Below are 17,912 nucleotides of genomic sequence, written 5' to 3'. Positions count from 1 at the left end.
CAATAGGTATTTTCACAGCTTCCTAAAGATGTTGATAGTGTATGCACCCAAAAATGGTCACCTAGACTATGGGCCCCCATTATTCAATTTATCAATTTATCAAATTTTCTGAATCAATGGTTTGTAATATTTTAATAAATCAATTCAAATCAATTTCCTTGATCAAATTCGATTTATTTCATTTCTAAGATTGATCATTTTATTCCAAGTCTTATTTAATTAAAAGAAAATCTTCTCTTTTAATTAAAAGAAAACCTCTCTTTTAATTAAAGAGTTCATCCACATTTAATTAATTAAGAGAAAAACCTCTCTTTTAATTTAATTAAATATCTTCTATTTAATTAAAAAGAACTTGCTCCCTTTTAATTGAATAAAAATCCCACTTAAATATCTCTTTTGATGAAAAAAGGAAATAAAATAAATTGTTTTTATTTAATTTCTCTAAACTTAAAAATGTGATCTAAGTGGGATTTATCTTTCCACTTTCTCCTCAACCACTCCTCTTTTCTAATTGGTGGAATCTTGTCTCACATGGATCACCACTTTCTTCTCAACCACTCTTCTTTTCTCATTGGTGGAATTTTGTCTCACATGGATCAAGCTCTATTATCCCATATTGGTTGTGAGAAGCCTCTCACCTCCATAATTTCTTTTATAAGGGAGAGCCCTCTCCTCATGTTAGAGACCCATGATTATGCTATCGTTATGCCGTAGGTTTGAAGACCAATTTTTGAAGGAGTTTGAATACAAAAGCTTTTTGTGGAGAACTTCTACTTTCTTGTCTTTTTCTCTCTTGCACCCATCATGGGCTTTTAGTTTAGATCTTGCATTTATAGATTAGATTTTGATTTCATAGATTAGATCTTATTTTCATGCATATTTGAAGATCATGGAGACTAGCATTCTTGCTTTTCCTCTTTGAATCTCACATCTCATGGTGTACTTGCATGGGCACAAAAATAGGTCAAACTGAGGGCCTCCATTGCAAACCCCTGCACTATATGAGTAGAGAGCTATGGATCGATTTGTGAGGGCTCATTCTTGATTTTTCTTACATGTAATGATTCATAGAAGTGTGGCAACATTTTAGCACACAGATAGTTCATATGTTAGCTTCCACATTTGTTTGGACTTCTACACAACATCTTCAATATTATTATGTAGTATATTGAATGCCTTATACTTTTGTAGAAATCTTCCATTACACCTCTTAATGGTTTTTTTCAATTAAGCCTTAGTTCTAACATAACCTATGCAAGAGTTGTCTTTCTAATTTGTCTCTTAGTATTCAAACAATAATGCCACTTCTACTCAACTCTATCATATAAAATTTTAGTTATGAAGTTGGAAAGTTCGAGATGAGTCTTTTTAAATATTTCCATTGTGGCATATACTACCTCTTCAACATGATTCTTTTCAATCTTCTCAAGATTGTCAAACTCAATGTGAGAGAATCTTGATAAATCAACATTATTTCTAATATTCTCACATAAATTATCTAAATCTAAAGGAGGACTATGACTTACCACATGAAACTAGTTGTTGTCATACGATTTAGTCTTCTCTTATTTAGATTTAGCTAGTGAAACATATTTTCTCTTTGGTCTCTTCTAAGATTCTTCATTCTTGCTAGCTTGACTAGCTTCCTTCTCCTTTGGCATCACTACTTCATCAACCTTTTATGTAGTGACACTTGTGCTATCCCTTGTTTTAGGTAATGTAGGCTTAGGCTAAGTAGGTTTTGCAAACTCCTCTGGTTTGTTCACTATTTGTTCTTTGGCTTTTCTTTTTCTTCTTTTCAATAGTTCTAGGTGCTTTACTGGCTCTTTCTTCCTTGACACGTTCTACCATTTCTACTTCATCTTCTTGTTGGTCTTCTCCTTGACCTTGGGTTAAGGAAAATGGTGCTTGAGATGATATATCCTCTTCTTCTTCTTCTTCCTCTTCTTCATCATCTACTCCTTCACCAAAGCTCCCTTTCAACTTCTTGACAATTTTATTCTCCTTCTTGATGATTGAGGCAATCTTCAAATCCATTTTTATCTTTGATTTGGCCAAGTCATAGTTCCTAAAATTTGTAGGCTCTTTGTCCACTTCTTCTACAAGTAATGTTGTGATTGTTGCAGAGGCTTCATCAAAATTGATTTCATATCCCAATGTTCTTAACCATCTAACTCTGGGAATTTTTTCTTGTACATATGTGTGTTGGACACACTTTTTTGATTGTGTGTTGTCTTTGATATTACACAAATTTCATATTGGTTGGTAGATAGTGCTTAGTTAGCTCAGTTAGTTAGGAAATAAAAATTTTGTGTCTACTGAGCATTCCTAGAAATAGTGTCTACCATTCTCACTCAAGCATCGAAGGAAAACGTGGTAGGAAGTAGTGTTAACCAAGCTTGCATGGTTAACAAAGGAAAGCTAGTGTTTATTGAATTCACTCAGTCTCCAAAGGATTTTGTAGGGTTCATAGTGTTAATTGAGCTTTTGTTGGTTAACATAGGAAATCATTTCAGGAATAGTGTTTACCGAGCAAGGTCGGCTGAAGAAGGATTTTGTTAATTTGAGGAATAAAGTTTAATTATTTCAAGTATTAATTCTTTCTAATTGAGGTGATGATTATTGGTAATTGTAACTTGTAAATGAGCTAACTTGATAATTTGTATGGTATATATGAAAGGTCAAGTTGAGAATTCAAAAGTGTAATGAGCAAGCATGCTAGTGTATTGATTGTTTGAAGAGGAAAGTGTGAGAAAACTTTGAAGGATGGTCAGATATCCTTGAGCAAAAAAATAATATGTGATCAGAGATTATCTAGTAAAGAAGGATAGAGATCTATATCAGAAATTCAATTGCATCTCATTGAGGTCATTTCATTGTCACTTTCTCACCATTGTAGCAATGATTTATAAATCTCTTAATAGAGTTGGTGTAACAACCATTTGTAAATCCTCTAACAAGGTGAGTGTTCCTTTGAATTATTCTAAATACCTTTTGCAAGGCCACTCCTAATAGGATTATTGAATCCTCTAACAAGGTCACACCTAATAGTGTGTCTTGTAACTTTTAACTAGGTTGGCTCCTAATAGAGCACACTTTAGAAGAGTGAAAATCAGTAGCTAGTTACTTGGTGATTTTTCCCATATTGCATCTCCACATTAAATCTAGTGTCTCATGTGTTTATGTTATTTCTTTTAAGGTTTCATATTAATCACTATGAATGTTTAGGATCTATTAAAGTTAACATACACTGCATCTACTGAGTTATAGCATATTTTTGTATGATTATCGAGTGACAACAGTAACTAGTTTATCAAACATCTAAGGGATCTGTGGATTTTTTTTGTGGTAATTGATTCACCTCCTCCTTAATTACTTCATCTATATTTCCAACAATGTGAATTCAATATCAACTAGGAAGAAAACATCATCAAAATGTTTCTCCTCTAGTGCAATTGGTATCCTTAGTGTTTTCTTCATTGAATTCTTGAAGTCTTCAAAATAGCTTGTCATGAATAACTCAAAATTATCACCTAGTTGCTCAATGAATTCACCTGTTTGCACTACAATAGGTTTTTTTTTACCTTCCATGCAACTTTTCAAAAAGTAGGAAATGTATTTTGTACATAAAAGAATATACATAGAACAATAGATCCAAATTTTCACTATGCACTTTTGGTCTTCCTTATGGCTCACAAATTCTTAGTCAGTTGTTGCAACTAAAATTTGACAAGATCATAAGTATGATCTTTCTTCACTATTTTGTATCCCAAGTCAACTAAAATGCATGGTACATTGTTAAGTTGGATAGATTGATAGAACTTTTGTGCTATAATCTTTAATACAAAAGAAATTAAGGGATCTATGATTATATCTATTTTCATCCCTCATTTATTCCACACAACCCCTTTATTTCTTCCAATTATCTCCTTTTCTTTACTTCTCATTGTCTTGGAATGATCTAGGGTTGGATATCCTATGACTCTAGGTATAATTTTCTTGCTAAATTTCACCAGTCCATTCTCTAGTCATATAAAATTATCATGTATTCTACTGAAAACTATTTTTATCCATTATATCTTGAATACTTTGTGGAAATCTAAGGCACCGATTAACCCTTTATTCTTAACAATTTTGAATTCCTCCTTCAAAGCTCCATTTCCATACAATTTACCATATGTCTCCCTAATTTCCATGTCTCCTATGCTTCCAATCTTACATGTATAACAACATCTTGCATCTTGAATCATTAAAACTTGTGGTGGTATCATTGACAATGCACCATATTGATCTTGTTTATAGGCTATGTTTGGAATAGCTCTAAAAAAAGATTGTTTAATCTCATTACTTATCAATTACACATTCAAATATTCCTTCCCCTTTACAACCTTGGTCGTTGAATAACTAGATGTCATTTCAAAAAAATAGGGTTTGCAAAATTTAAACTACATAGGTTGGCACATGATAAATACCTTTTTAGTCCTACTAGAATGGTGTCAAACAACTATTAAATCCATTTGCAAATGCTCGCAAAAATTTCTTCAGTTTGCCTTGTGTTTTTTATGCTCTTCTTAAAATTAAAATGATGTCAAATGAGTAGAAATTGATCAAATAGCCCTTAAAACACTATGTTTAGCTTACATAGCTATAAGCTTGGCTTCAACATAATTTCTGCCTCACTTGGCATCCATGTGATTTTCCATATGCTTGGTAACCACTACAAGCTTAGCCTACACGAACATTTTTTCTAGCTTGGCATCAAATAATATTTTACTCAGAAACCATAGTGAAACTTTTCATGCTTGGCAAGAACATGAAAACTAACAAAAATTGAAGATTTGTTCTTGATTCTTAACAACACTTTGCATCTTTATTCATGCATATGTAACCTTTTTAGAAATAAATCCTTGGAACTAATGTATAGCATATCCTTTTAAATATCAGTCCCACATAACTCTTGATTTCTTAAATTGAGGAGGTGTGATCACCTAACCCATTGGGTGAAGTGATCCCATATACACTTAATCTATTGTAATCTTCCTTTCTCTTCCATGTCTTGTTCATCTCATCTCTGACATTCTCAACATTAGTCTTTCCTTTGTCCTTTTTGAGCACCCTACTTTGTTCCTTTGACCTTGTTGAAAAATTTCTACTTATGTGACCAATCTTCAAACAACTAAAATATGTGCTTCGACTCAACCAACTTTTGTAATCACTTCTAAAATGTTTTCTAATACAATTCTCAGGAACATGTCCATACTCTTGATAGTAGTGACAACTATACCTTGTATTATAATACCAATTATAAGAGTTGTCATTGTTTGTTATCTTTGTCTGCTTGTTTGATGGCCACTTAGTTTTGGATCTATAGTCAAAAGCTCTATGTCCATACCTTTGATAGTTATAGTAGTATCCTTCAAATCTTTGAGTGTTCATGGTCTTCATTCTTCATTCATGTGTTTGATGACCCTATTTGTTGCATTTGTGGCAGTGACCCATGTTCTTCTACTTAACATTCTAATTTACAATCTTGCTCCTGCAAACATTAATAGTATGTCCTATCTTAGCATAATTACGACAAGTAGATTTGGAGTTCTTACCTTTGTTACTTATTTCTTCATCACTTTTGGATGATTCTCCTTCTTTAGTACTACTATATTCTAATCCAAAAGTATCACTATTACATCTAGGGGATCTCATCAATTATTCAAAGTACTTGATGGCTTCACTAGGTTTTTTTAAACTTTCAGCAATTACCTTTTCCGTTTTTAGATAATTTCTCAACTGTTCATTCTACAGATTCAATGTTGTGATCTCAATGTCCTTACTATTTATTTCATTATTACTAATCATGACTTGATTCATTGTCTCCAATTGCATGTGAGCGATTTGATTTACCTCTAATGACTTCTCTTCCAGTTTGTTGAATAATATCCTTTTGTCATCTTCAATCATGACTTTGTCTTTCATAGCTTTCCTTTTAAGTTAGGTCACCTCACATAGCACTATGGCTTGTTATTCTTGCTTTATCTTTAGATTTTTGACCTCTTTAGCTAGGGTACCATTCTTTTCCATTAGATTTTCAACTGCTAGATCAAATTCATTAGATTTTCCATTTCCAAATACTTTATTAATGTCCATCTCTTGGTATTGTATGTCATTCTCTTAAATAAAAATTTACTTCCTTCTTCTCAAAGATTTATTTAACTTATCTCTTGTTTCATTTAGCTGATGTAGAATAAATTGTATTCCAATCTCCTAGTTCTCAATAATCTTTCCCAGCTTGTAGACTGCCATTTCCAAGATCTTTCCTCAAAAATATAAAGCTTTACTTTCAGAGAACTTATCTCTAATACCAATTGTTGGAAAAATAATAGGAAAAGTAAACTCTAATGGGGGGGTGAATCATTGCTTCAAACTTTTAACCATAAAATCATTCACCTCACATCCATCTCATAATTCAACAAGTAAACTAAAATAACATATTATGCATATATATGTAAAGCATGTAAATGAGTAAACATTCAAAAATATATGACACAAGATATCATTAACCTAAGACCCTGCAAGAAGAAGGTAAAAGTGGGGTCGAGATGATAGCCAAAAATCTTCACTAGTGCAATTATAAAATGTACCTAATGAAGGCTACAATGTTTGATAATGAAATATGGTGTAGGAGAATCTTGGGTTCACTTGCAATCTTGCATGTTTGAGAGGGATTTTTGTTAAGAGTTATGGAGCTCGGCATGGTCTATGGAGCTCGACATGGTCTATGGAGCTTGGCATGGTCTAGGAGCTTGACATGGTCTTGGGAGTTCGACATGGTGTATGGAGCTCGACATGGTCTAGGAAGCTAAGCATAGTCTATGGAGCTCAGCATGGTCTAGGGAGCTTGGCATGGTCTTGGAGCTTAGCATGGTCTTGGGAGCTTGGCATGGTCTATGGAACTTGGCATGGTCTTGGGAGCTTGGCATGGTCTATGCAGCTCGGCATGGTCTTGGAGCTTGGCATGGTCTATGGAGCTCGACATGGTCTAGGGAGCTCAACATGGTCTATGAAGCTTATCATGGTCTTGGGAGCTTGGCATGGTCTATGGAACTCGGCATGGTCTAGGGAACTCGACATGGTCTATGGAGCTCGGCATAGTCTTTGGTTTCTCGGCATGGTCTGGGAATTTGGTGTCTATTTCAGGCTATATAACTAATTTTTCACAATGTGTTAAATGATGAATATTTCAAAGACTAAAGAAGGCCTAGATTTCTACCTATGGTTTGAAGCTCAAGTTCTAATTAATTCAAAGCTAGGAAATATTACAATTTTACTAAGACATCAATTTTGGGAATTTAATTGTTGTAGGAGGCTGACTTGTGGCATTTAATTTATGTATTTGTATTTAATTTATGTTCTAGACTGACTTGTGGATTAGATTGGTATAAGTAGGGGTTTGGGGGGGGGGGGGGGGGGGGGGGTGCAGGGGATGGTCTTTAGGCATTAATGATCCATTGTGGAGAAAAGGAGGAGCTTGGGAGAGTGAATTTTGAGAAGGGCTAGTAGCTATGGCTTGGAAAACTAGGTGAATGCTTGGTGGGCTTGCGAGCTCAAGTTGAGATCTTCCTTGGAGGTTTCTACTAGAGTGTGGATCTGGACTAGCTAAGGTTTGGGTTTGGATCTTGAGGCATCTTTCAAAACTATTACTTGCTTGTATCTAGCCGTAACTAGGAAGGCCTTACAGCCCGGCACATTGCATGTAATCAATTATATTTTATGAGTATATTATTATGATTTGGTATCAAATCTTGCACTGTTGCTTCTTGTTGTTGTGTTTCCACTGCATGGCTATATAGTTGGGGGCTAGGAAATCTCCTTTGGGGACTCCCCTACCTTGCACTATGTCAGGTGGTATCAGAGTGAAGCTTGTTCCTGAGTGTGTGGATAGATCACTGAAGTTGAGGCAGTTTGCACTAGGACTTGGGTTGAAGAGATAGATTCTATTCATGGATTTGTTGCTTAAGGTTTGCTAAAAATTTTGAAGATGCCTCCAAAAATATTGGACCCTAGGGAAATTTTTGATCTTACTAATGTAGAAGAATGGATTTCAAAGAAGGTTAAAGTAGATATCAGATCTGAGTTTGATAATGTTAGAGCAGAGATAGCATCAATGAAGAGTGACATGATTGCTAAAATTGTGAGTGCTTTAGGTGGTGTACCTAGGCATGTGGGTATTGAAGTTAGTTATGAGAAAGTTACTAAAGACTTTGAAGTTATTAGATTTGGTGGTGAGGATAGATCTGATCATGTGGAGAGACCTATTGGAATTAGGGCTGGTTAGTTTGCTCAACCTGCATCTCAGTTGAAGCTAAAGTATAAGATGGAGGTTTCTAATTTTTAAGGCACTTTGAATCCTTAAGACTTGATTGATTGGATTGGTGAATTAGAAGACTACTTTGAGCTTGAGGATATTGAGGATCCACTCAGAGTAAGGTTGGTATAGACTAAGTTGAAGGGACATGCTACTCTTTCATGGAAAGAACTACAAAGAGGTAGAGAAGAGGAAGGTGAAATGAAGATCACTAGATGGAAATTGATGGTGACTAAGTTGAAGGCTAAGTTCATTCCTAATAATTATGAACTTGAGCTATTTAAGAGGAAGAAAAATCTAAAGCAAAAGGATATGACTGTGAAAGATTATACAAAATAATTCTACAAGTTGACTATTCAGTTTGGGCATCGAGAATTGTCAAAAGAGAAGGTAGCACGATATATTAATGGTTTGAGATTCAGTATTCAAGATGATGTTGGTATGCTGAATATTTCTTCAGTTGAGGATGCTTATCAGTATGCTTTGAGCTTAGAGGAGAAACTAAAGAGGAAGAATCAAGGTAGTTCTCGAGGTAAGGAGAAGCAAGATAGTTCAATACAAGATAAACCAAAAGAAGAATGTGAACCAAAACATATGGAACCTAGGAGAAGTATAGGTGAAGGTGGGTTCAGAGGTAATTGTTTCAAGTGTGGTCAAGAGGGGCATAGATATTTTTAATGTCTAATTGGTAGGACAGCTACTATTGTGAATGAGGTTGAAGTCCAGGAGAGAGTTTGTTGGCTCGACGAGTATTGGTTAGTGAGAGGACATTAGATTCTTGTCAGAGGACTAGTTTGTTCAAAACTCATTGTAAGTCTGGTGGTAAAGTCTGCAAAGTGATTGTGGATGGTGGTAGTACTAATAACCTTGTTGCTGAAGATATGGTTCAAAAACTTGGTTTGAAGAGAATGAGACATCCTTTTCATTATAGGATTTTTTGTTTACAAGGTGAGCATGCTTTGGAAGTGAGGGAGCAATGCCTTATTGATTTCCAGATTGGGTAGCATAAGGATCAAGTGTTGTGTGATATTGTGGATATGAATAGTTGTCATGTGTTGCTTGGTAGACCTTGGTAGTATGATTGCAGTACTATGCATGATTGTGCTAGGAATGTGTTTACAATTGAGAAAGGTGGTAGGAAGTTTTCCCTGACTCCTTTACAGAATGAAGAGCTTGGTAGGAGGAACCTGAGTATTAGCAGCCAAGTTGAGTTGGAAAATTCTAAGAAAGTTGGAGATCAACATGGAAATTAGACCTATGGAACACCTATGGTGGATGTGAAGAAGAAAAATAAGGGAAATAGTGTACAAGTTGAAGACTTAGAGGATATCTATGTGAAGAGCCAATTTTGGATTTATGTGTTGAATCCCAAAAGATGTTCTTCCAGTTACTAGAATATCTTTTCGAACCTGGGGTGTCTAATGCAGGAGTATCTTGGGTTTTCTTGCAATCCTACATGTTTGAGAGGGATTTTGGTTAAGGGTTATGGAGCTTGTCATAGTCTAAGAGCTTGACATGGTCTTGGGAGCTCAACATGATCTACGGAGCTCAGCATGGTCTAGGAGTTTTGCATGGTCTTGGAAGCTCAGCATGGTCTAGGGAGCTCGGCATGGTCTATGGAGCTCGGCATGGTCTAGGGATCTCAACATGGTTTATTGAGTTTGGCATGGTCTTGGGAGTTTGGCATGGTCTATGGAACTCGACATGGTCTATGGAACTCAGCATGGTCTAGCGAACTTGACATGGTCTTCGGTTTCTTGGCATGGTCTGGGAATTTGGTGTCCATTTTAGGCTGTATAACTAATTTTCCACAATTATGTAAAGGATGAAAATTTTGAACATTGAAGAGGGCCTATATTTCTACCTATGATTCAAAGCTTTAGTTCCAGTTCATTCAGAGCTAGGAGATATTGCAATTGTACTAAGACATCAATTTTGAGAAATTAATTGTTGTAAGAGGCCAACTTGTGGCATTTAATTTATGTATTTTTATTTAAATTTTTTTCTAGGCTTATTTGTGGCTTAGATTTGTATAATTAGGGGTTGGGGGGGGAGTCTTTAGGCATTAATGATCCATTGTGGAGAAAAGGAGGATCTTGGGAGAGTGAATTTTGAGAAGGGCTAGTAGCTATATCTTGGAAAACTAGGAGAATGCTTGGTGGGCTTGCAAGCTCAAGTTGAGATCTTTCTTGGAGGTTTCTAGCAGAGTGTGGATCTAGACTAGCTATGGTTTGGGTTTGGATCTTGAGGGATCTTATAGAACTATTACTAGCTTTGTATTTGGTCATAACTAGGAAAGCCTTACATCCTAGCATATTGCATGTAATCAGTTATATTTTATGAGTATATTATTATGATTTGGTATCAAATCTTGCAAGGTTGCATCTCATTGTTTTGTTTCCACTGCATGGTTATATAGTTGGGAGCTAGGACATCTCCTTTGGGGACTCCCATACCTTTCACTATGTTAGGTAGTATCAGAGCGAAGGTTGTTCCTAAGTGTGTGGACAGATCACCAAAGTTGAGGTAGTTTGCACCAGGACTTAGGTTGAAGAGGTAGATTTTTTTGTGAATTTGTTGCTTAGGGTTTGCTAAAATTTTGGAAGATACCTCCCAAAAGATTGGACCCTAGGAAAATTTCTGATCTTATTGATGTTGTAGAAGAATGGATTTCAAAGAAGGTTAAAGCAGATATCATATCTAAGTTTGTGAATGTTAGAGTAGAGATAGCATCAATGAAGAGTGAAATGATTGCTGAAATTGTGAGTGCTTTAGGTGGTGTACCTAGGCATGTGGGTACTGAAGGTAGTTATGAGGAATTTGCTAAAGACTTTGAAGTTACTAGATCTGGTGGTGAGGATAGATTTGATCATGTGGAGAGACCTATTGGAATTAGGGCTGGTCAATTTGCTCAACCTGGATCTCAGTTGAAGCTAAAGCATAAGATGGAGGTTTCTAATTTTTAAGGCACTTTGAATCCTTAAGACTTGATTGAAATGATTGGTGGATTGGAAGACTACTTTGAGCTTGAGGATATTGAGGATTCACTTAAAGTAAGGTTGGCATAGACTAAGCTGAAGCGACATGCTACTCTTTGGTGGAAAGAACTACAAAGAGATAGAGAAGAGGAAGCTGAAATGAAGATCACTAGATGGAAATTGATGGTGACTAAGTTGAAGGCTAAGTTCATTCCTGCTGATTATGAACTTGAGCTATTTAAGAGGTTGCAAAATCTAAAGTAGAAGGATATGACTGTGAAAGATTATACAGAACAATTCTACAAGTTCACTATTCAGTCTAGGCATCGAGAATTGTCAAAAGAGAAGGTAGCATGATATATTAATGGTTTGAGATTCAATATTCAGGATGAGGTCAATATGCTAAATATTTCTTTAGTTGAGGATGCTTATCAGTATGCTTTGAGAGTAGAGGAGAAACTAAAGAGGAAGAATCAAGGTAGTTCTCAAGGGAAGGAGAAGCAGGATAGTTCAATACAAGCTAAACCAAAAGAAGAAGGTGAACCAAAACTTATGGAACCTAGGAGAAGTATAGGTGAAGGTGGGTTGAGAGGAAATTGTTTCAAGTGTGGTCAAGAGGGGCATAGATATTTTTAATGTCCAATTGGTAGGATAGCTTCTGTTATGAATGAGGTTGAAGTCTAGGAGAGTTAGCCTGAGCAAGGAGAGAGTTTGTTGGCACAACGAGTATTGGTTGGTGAGAGGATATTAGATTCTTGTCAGAGGACTAGTTTGTTCAAAACTCATTGTAGGTCTGGTGGTAAAGTCTGCAAAGTGATTGTGGATGGTGGTAGTACCAATAACCTTGTTGTTGACGAGATAGTTCAAAAACTTGGTTTGAAGAAAATGAGACATCCTTATCATTATAGGATTTTTTGGTTACAAGGTGAGCATGCTTTGGAAGTGAGGGAGCAATGCTTTATTGATTTCCAAATTGGACAATATAAGGATCAAGTGTTGTGTGATATTGTGCATATGAATAGTTGTCATGTGTTGCTTGGTAGACCTTGGCAGTATGATTGCAGTCCTATGCATGATTGTGTTGGGAATGTGTTTACAATTGAGAAAGTTAGTAGGAAGTTTTTCCTGATTCCTTTGCAAAATGAAGAGCTTGGTAGGAGGAACCTAAGTATTGGCAACCGGGTTGATTTGGAAAATTCTAATAAAGTTGGAGATCAGCATGGAAATTATACCTATGGTGGATCTGAAGAGGAAAAATAAGGGAAAGAGTGTATGAGTTGAAGACTCAGAGGATATGTATCTGAAGAACTAGTTTAGGATTTATGTGTTGAATCCTAGAAGATATTCTTCCATTTACTAGAGCATCTTTTTGAACCTAGGGTGTCTGATGTAGGAGCATCTTGGGTTTTCTTACAATCCAACATGTTTGAGAGGGATTCTGATTAACGATTATGGAGCTTGGCATGGTCTAGGAACTCGACATGGTCTTGGGAGGTCGGCATGATCTATGGAGCTCGACATGGTCTCGAAGCTCGGCATGGTCTTGGGAGCTTGGCATGGTCTATAGAGCTTGGCATGGTCTAGGGAGCTCGACATGGTCTATGGAGCTCAGCATGGTCTAGGGAGCTTGGCATGGTCTATGGAATTTGGCATGGTCTAGGCAACTCGACAGGGTCTATGGAGCACGACATGGTGTTTGGTTGCTCGACATGTTCTGGGAATTTGGTATCTATTTCAGGCTATACAACTAATTTTCCACAATGAGTTAAAGGATGAAAATTTAAAACATTGAAGAGGGCCTAGATTTATACCTATGGTTCAAATTTCGAGTTCTAATTCATTTGGAGCTAGGAGATATTGTAATTTTACTAAGACATCAATTTTTGGAATTTAATTGTTGGAGGAGGCCGACTTGTGGCATTTAATTTATGTATTTATATTTAATTTTTGTTCTAGGCCAACTTTTGGCTTAGATTGGTATAATTAGGGGTTGGGTGGGAGAGTCTTTAGGCATTAATGATCCATTGTGGAGAAAAAGAGGAGCTTGGGAGAGTGAATTTTGAGAAGGGCTAGTAGTTGCGGCTTGGTAAACTAGGAGAATGTTTGGTGGGCTTGTAAGCTCAAATTGAGATCTTCCTTGGAGGTTTCTACTAGAGTGTGGATCTAGACTAGCTAAGGTTTGGGTTTTGATCTTGAGGGATCTTGTAAAACTATTACTTGCTTTGTATCTGGCCATAACTAGGAAGGCCTTACAGCCTGGCGCATTGCATGTAATCAGTTATATTTTATGATTATATTATTATGATTTGGTATCGGATCTTGCATTGTTGCTTCTTGTTGTTGTGTTTCCACTACATGGTTATATAGTTGGGGGCTAGGAAATCTTCTTTGAGGACTCCTCTACCTTTCACTATGCCAAAATATGATCTACATTGTGAATTGTCTATCCTATTAAAGGCTTACAAAGACTGTTAGATCTTACCTTCTAAAAGGATTTTAACACCCTGTTAGAAGTGTGCCTGATTAGAGGAATTCAACTCACAATTTATTAAGAACCTTGTTAGAAGATCTCAATACAACCTATTAGGACTGCTTTCTTAAGAGATTTAACTACTTCACTTATTAGAATGTCTCAGCAATGATCCTGCAATTAACACTCTGTTGCTTGATGTCAGAGCACCTCTATACTAATGTGTAATTGACCCTTTATAATCATATGTATCTTACTTTTCCTATAATTCCTTTCCTCTATTCTCCTTTAATTGATTTCGCAATGTAACTCAATTGAAAATACCTTAGTCACCATGAATACTCCATTTCTGCATCCAAAAGTCTACTTCTCTTTCAACATTCCTCTCTCTTAAGAGTTTAGGGTTTGTCTTCCTTGAGAAGACCTAGGTGACTTAGGGTTAGGTATGAATCAATGAATATGATTCACGCATATTTCCACTTAAACTTTCCATTAATTTAATTGGATTCATAGGGATTCTCATCTAGGATTCATCCTTATCAACAATAGATCATAAATAAATTGTTAAGCCAGCTAAAAACTAGTTTACATAATAATTTGTGCCAATACAATCAACTATGTCAAAAATATATTACTCAGCATCTAATGTCCCTAGTGCTCGACACTAACTGTAACTTTAATGCTATCACATGGCATTTGAATGACTTGTTGTGCATTGCTTTCTCGATACCTAAATCACTTGACACATACTATCTACTCTACATTTAAATGATCTGGCACTTGAGTGATTTAGCATTCACTATTTACTTAGCAGCCTCTATCTTATATGTTGTGCTTGACATATGTTACTTTTTTGGCATAAAATGCTTAAATGACTTAAGTGTATGGACACTTACTTGTTAAAACCAATCTAAGATTAACAAAAGGTTGTTGAGGGTAAAGTACAAAGCTATGTCACCTTTTAGGTTGACTAATCAGAATGACCAAATTTGAGTATTTCTATCTAGAAAACAATTTTTTTTAAAGATATGATCTAGAAGAATTCATTCTAGCTAAGTTATATATTGTATCACACTTTTACAATTGGAAATATTATTAAATTCATGTTTTATAGTAGTTTGTGTCCAATTACTATAGAAATATAATTATTTCATAAAACTAACATTTCAACAACTCTTAATATTTTTATAATATATTTTTAATAACTTATAAAGACCATTTTATAGAGCCCAAAGTCAAGAACATTCTCATATAGAGTTTATAGTGTTTTAATTAGATATAGTATATTATAATTAAAAAATTCTACAATTACATATTTTAACACTCAAAAAGATTTCAATTTTGAGAAAGGAAAATATAGTAAATCATGTCACAAAAATTTAAAACTTATATGATTTTCTTGAGGAGATAGTCCTCTTCTAGAATGTATACATTTAATTCTAGTTAGAATGCATTTGTTTTGAAAAATGTGGTGGGAGATAAAAACTATCGATTTTTGGTGAGTTGAACTTTGATTGATAATAAAAGTGAAATATAAGTCTAAAGATAATTTTTGATTTTGAATGTCATATATATATATATATATATATATATATATATATATATATATATATATATATATATATATATATATATATATATATATATATATATATATATATATATATAACATAGTTTGAGATCAAAGGAAAATAATTTTATTTCCATATAGTTTTGTGGTGGGAACTAGACCCCTATTTTTTAGTGCTTTTCAACAATTAAAATATTATCTATAACAATTATCGAAATATATCAATTCTTAATCCAAATAATTGTTAAAAATTATATTCATAAACTTGATCAATTTCTACACATTTCATTAGTTTACCTCATTTTCAAATTCTAAATAATAATACTAGTTTTATATCATTGAAGGTGAATAGTTATACTTTTGTTAGCCTTTTCCTTCACAAAAGGGTGACATAGGTTTGTGCTCTGATCGGTCAACCTTCCCACTAGTGCATTGAAAGTTATAACTTTCTACAGGTCACATCTCATTTATTGAAAATATTAAACTCTAATTGCATAAATAGGAAGAAGAGTTATGAGTACCTTGTTGACCACTGTCACATCATCAATTATTCCTCTTGAGGCTCTAATTGTGCTCATAGTTTCTTTAATTCTTTCACTATATTGTACAATATTCTTATCTTCTCTCATCTTCATTTGATCAAATTTACATCTTAGAATTTTTTCCTTAGCTCTCATAATTAAGAGTAGAGGTAATGCCAATCATCATAATGTTCTAATTCTTCTCTTATACAATTTATTCCACTATCAAAGGTCTAGAAGGTGCCACATACATGTTCTCTTAGTATTCTAGTCCTATGTCTCTAATGGTTTCCAAATGCAGCTTCATAAGTGTTAGAATTCTTTAGAATAATGGAGAGGGGGGATGAATTAGTTATCCAAGGTCCAGATGTCAAATTAAAACTCTTCATAGCTTAGTGGATCCATAAAACATTTTCATCATGCATGCATCCATTAGATTATGCAATCACTTAAAGTTGTAGGTTACTGTAAAATCAATTTGCATAAATGTAAACATGAAACATAACAGATTCACTAACACATTTGACACAATTTTTTACATGGAAACCCAATTTAGGAAAAAGAACTAGTAGCATGCTACTCTTTCTCAATTTTTTGAAGTGATGCCTTGTGAAAGGCCAACCTTGTTAAAGGATACAATATACACTATTGAATGTGAATGGGTTAAAGGATTTCAATCACTTTGTTATGAATGAGCCTTGTTAGAGGCCTTTAGATCATTTGCTTGGAATGTCAACTGGTTAAAAGATTTGCAAACGACTATTAGGTCAACCATAATTAAAAGGATTTAACCTAGAATGGTAAAATTATTAAAGATTAACAATAAAGCTTGATCTAATAACAACTTACAACTCCATTTGCAGATCATAGATTTCTATTTCAATCCTCCATTCTACTTGTCTTTCATACACTTCAGCTTTGCTAGCTTGATAAGCCTTCAAGCATCCATACCCTTAAGTCTTCTTACTTTACTTGCCAATTGAAACTCTTCTCTTAGGTCACTAAATGAAGCAATACCCTAGACTCCTTGTCTTCCTTAGGTTTTCATACATAACAACCTTTTCTTCATAGCAGCCATCTCTATAAATAACAAATTAAGATATTTTTACATTCATCCTCCATTGATCATTTTAGGGTTAGGAAAAATTAGGTAGGATTCAATTAATCTACCCCTTATTTTATTTCATTGCCATCTCAATACTTCTTCTCCAATCCTTTTTGGATTCTCTTAAAATGGTTTACCATGAATTCTATACCACCATCTCATCAATATTATCTTCCACATGGTTCAAACAATCCAAGAAATTAACCTTGATGGCTTAGATTCATCAAATTCTTGATCTTTCTCATAATGTTGACAGTCAGCATTAACTAGCTTCTGATGCTTTGCACATACTACATTGCTCAGCATCAACTCAAATGTCAACTAAACTTTACTCAACTTACACTATTTTACTCAACTTATATTGAAATTGACTTTTCCTCAACTCCAATTGATTTTCTACATAGCTTGCACTAACTTTGCTTGACACCTACTATGTAAATTGTCAAGCTTAGCAGACAAACTTCATTTATCTTCTTCTTGTAAAATTAATTAGTGTAACCAACCTTTTCAAATTTAAGTAGATTGTTAATGCACTATAATATTACTATTTTAACTGATTCTTGGACTGCTTTTCATTATCATAACTCAACCTTTCCTCTAGGTGCTATTGTTACCTCATTTGAGCAAATCATCTTAATTAATTAAACAAATGATAGTACTTAAATCATATAAGCAATTATATTACCAAAAAGTAGTAGGTTTGACATTATTGAAAAAATAATGATTTAAAGACATTTATCATCCCTTTATCAATCTGTTTTAAAAAATCTCCCTTATTGGAATCGATGGCAAACCAAACTGACTAACCAAACTAATCAAACTTAATCAGTAAGACTAGCAAAATACCAAAAATAAAATAATTCCTTGTATTGAAATCTCTCCCTATATCAGCAACTTTCATCTTCTGAA

The sequence above is a fragment of the Cupressus sempervirens genome, chromosome 11, assembly GCF_028749045.1.
Source record: "Cupressus sempervirens isolate cs-2001-9-10 chromosome 11, ASM2874904v1, whole genome shotgun sequence".
Lineage (NCBI taxonomy): Eukaryota > Viridiplantae > Streptophyta > Pinopsida > Cupressales > Cupressaceae > Cupressus > Cupressus sempervirens.
Note: the sequence above shows the minus strand (reverse complement) of the source record.